Source organism: Cervus canadensis, chromosome 7, assembly GCF_019320065.1.
Source record: "Cervus canadensis isolate Bull #8, Minnesota chromosome 7, ASM1932006v1, whole genome shotgun sequence".
Lineage (NCBI taxonomy): Eukaryota > Metazoa > Chordata > Mammalia > Artiodactyla > Cervidae > Cervus > Cervus canadensis.
In genome coordinates, this window is record NC_057392.1 from 92584114 (window position 1) to 92587615 (window position 3502).

At 42.4% G+C, this 3502-nt stretch overlaps 1 non-coding gene across 1 annotated transcript; it reads right to left on the reverse strand.

The window, feature by feature from the left end:
• Nucleotides 1-2005: 2005 nt before the first annotated feature.
• On the reverse strand, nt 2006-2077 carry TRNAE-UUC. The gene has a single exon. It is a non-coding gene; the product is annotated as a tRNA-Glu (tRNA).
• Nucleotides 2078-3502: the final 1425 nt, after the last annotated feature.

Genomic DNA, 3502 nt, shown 5'->3' on the forward strand with positions numbered 1-3502 from the left:
GTCTTCTTCATCAGTAAGTATAATAATACCACCTTAGAAGGTAGTTGTGATGATTAAATGAGATCGTGTAAAGCAGTGAGCCCCAACCTTTTTGGCACCAAGGACCAGCTCCGTGTAAGTGGAAGGCAGCTTTTCCACTGGCAGGGGTTGGAGGGGTGGGAGGGAAGGATGATCTCAGGATGATTCAAGTGCACTACATTTATTTTGCACGTCATTCCTATTATTATCACATCAGGTCCACCTCATATCGTCAGGCGTTAGATCCCGGAGGCTGGGGACCCCTGGGGTAAAGCACTGGCAGAGGACCCGGAGTGTGATGTGCTCGACAGAATGTGATGGTTCGTCCTGAGTGTGACCTGCTTTCCTAGCAGTGACTACATGGGTTCATCTTACATCCACGTGGTCCCCAGACCTAGTGATCCAGGTCCTCTTCAACATTAGAGCTTTACACTTGTCTTCCTCATATTCACTAGTGCCTGCCCAAAGTGGCACTTCTCCAGCACTGGTCCTACAATACCAGTATCTCTGCGAAGCTACATTTAACCTCAAACGGAAGCATCTCTCTTCTCCCTCAAATCCTAAATCCTTACATGGTGCCCTCTGGAAATGTGCCACGTTTGACAGATTCCGGAGTCAGCATTTCCTCTCATCTTTCATTGCCGTCCTCTTACCCCACTGTTGCCTTGTTCCTGCATCTTCTTTGCCTCCTATTCATCTGCATGTTGCACGGTAACCAGAGTGACTCTTCAAAAAGTGACACTGTCCCTCTGGTGTGGGAAGCTGAGTAAATAACGTGCTTCAGCTTATAACATTCTGCCATCATTTTGTGGGAAGCCTCACGATTTTATAGTGTTATTTCCCCCTTCATGCTTGGTCTCTTATTTCTCTCTCTGCCTCTAATAAGTTTGAAACATGTTTTTAATCATCATAAAATGGGAAATCTGTACAAATATATATACGCTTTCTTGGTGGCTCATCCGTAAAGGATCTGTGTGTCAGTGCAGGAGATGGGAGTTCTTTCCCTGGGTCGGGAAGATCCCCTGGAGAAGGAAATGGCAACCCACTCCAGTATTCTTGCCTGGAGAATCCCATGGACAGAGGAGCCTGGTGGGCTACAGTCCATGTGGTCTCAGAGAGTCAGACACGACTTAGTGACTAAACAACAGCAAATGTACATACACATATATGTGTGTGCTAAGTTGCTGCGGTTGTGTCCGACTCTGCAACCCTATGGACCATAGCCCACCAGGCTCTTCTGTCCATGGGATCCTCTAGGAAAGAATGCTGGAGTGGACTGCCATGCCCTCCTCCAGGGAGATATATATATATATTTATCGACCTAACTTTTCATTCAGCACTATGTTTTTACTGTTGTATGGCATTTCGATACACACCCCTTCTCTTTCCTTCTGTATTCCTCTAGTGACAGAGTGATAGACACTGGTGCCCCCAGCTCTTCAGTACTGTAAGCAACACTGTCGTGAGCATCCTTGAGCTTCTTCCTTCACGGACAAATGCCATCATTCTTCTGGGATATATGCTCCAAGAGGTGCTGCAGGCCTGTGGAACATAACGGTTGGGTTACAATTTCATTAAATACACTCCTTTTGGGAATAGCTACCACACTCAGTAGCACTCTATACACATCCCTGACTCCCCACATCCTTGCAAACACTTGGTATTTTACTATTTTCCAATGTTTGCAATAGAGGTTTTTACTTTCACTGTTTCTCTTTTTACTGAGTTTGAGCATATCTTCACAAACTTCTTACCCATACAGATTTCTCTTTTTGTATGAATGGCTAATTCGTATCTTTTGCTCATTTTTGTATCAGATATAGGTGTTTTCCTTGAGGGAGTTTCCTGTGTGTTTCTACATGAGTCTCTTATTGGTTGTAGAAATTATAGCATCTTTTCCAGTGAATCATACATCTGATAACTTCTCTGAGGAATCCTTTGGGCACTTTTTGGAGGGGAGAGTGCCACATGGCTTGCAGGATCTTAGTTTCCTGACTGGGGATTGAACCCAGGCCCATGGCAGTGAAAGTGGCAAGTCCTAACACTGGACCACCAAGGAACCCCAGAGGGTACTTTTTTGAGTAGAAATTTCAGTTTGGTAGAGTCAAAAACATCCAGTTTGCTTTTGGTTGTAATTTATAAGGCTGCTAAGGAATCTTTCTTCATGCCTAAGACACAAAAGTTTACTACATTTTTTCCCCCGTTAGATTTTTAAGGGACCATTGACACCTGCAAGTCACCTCTGTACATCAGGTGTATAAAATTAGCTTCTTTAACACTGTCTATTAAACCAGGAGTCAGCAATTTTTTGCAAAGCTCCAGGAAGTAAATATCTCGATTTTTGAGACAAAATGGTCCTCAACTCTAATGTGGTAGCACCAAAGCGGCCATAAATAATATATAAATAAAAGGGAGTAGCTGAGTTCCAACAAAAACATTTTTGCAAAATCAGGCAGAAGGGCTAGATTTGTAGTATGGGCTATAATTTGCATGTTGACCCTAAATTAAACAATACTCTCTTTGCTCGTTTGATTTGTGGTGCCACATATTTATAAGACAAGTTCCCAAACCCATCCAACTTTCATTCTCCTACTAGAAGCCATTTGCGCATACCTGTACTGTGTCTTCTTTATCTATTCACCATTTACTTCTGTCTCCTTCATTTGGCTTAAATACTGCTTCCTCAGGAGGCCTTTCTACTGAAACCAAAAAGGTTAGAGGGTCCCCAGAGTCAGAGAACCAGGCCTGGCTTTCTTAACATAAGTGAAGCCATTTTGGACCTAAGCCGTGATGTGATCTAAGTCTGGCCACATGTTTGTCCTTGAATAGGCCTCTATAATTATCATCTTAAGGGGACAAAAGAATGCAGAAGCAAAGGACAATTATCAGGCAAGAGGAATAACAATAGTAGAGATAATATATTAGTTTTAAAGAGTCCTGGCTCGGTTTCAATGATAAGGATTAGCCTGAAGGTCTCAACTACCAGCTCAATGGGAGCCTAGAGGAAATTGAGGTGGCTTAGTGGTTAAGAAATCTGCCTGCCAATCAGGAGACATGGGTTTGACCCCTAGATTGGGCAGATACCCTGGGGAAGGATGTGTTGATGACCTAAGCCTCTTTACGAATATGTATGTGCCCTTTTAGCTTAAAACTTCCCCAATTTTGCTGTTTTGGGTGACATTGATTCAGGAAAGATTCTTGGTATTCTCCTTACTTGATGCAAGTCATAAATCTTTCCTACTCCAGTTCTTTGACTGAGTTGTGCCTTTTGTCTCAAGAGACCAAGAGGTGAATCTAGTTTTCAAGTAACACTGTATAACGTAGAATCCTTTCTTACATGCTTTATGGAATCATATTTCTTTACTTTGAATACAATATATAATTACACAATTGTAGTAATGTGATATCTTTCTCTCCAATTAGGTTGTTAATTCCCTGAGACTGGCTGCCATGTCTGTTTTAATTTATCATTTTATTTCCAGTG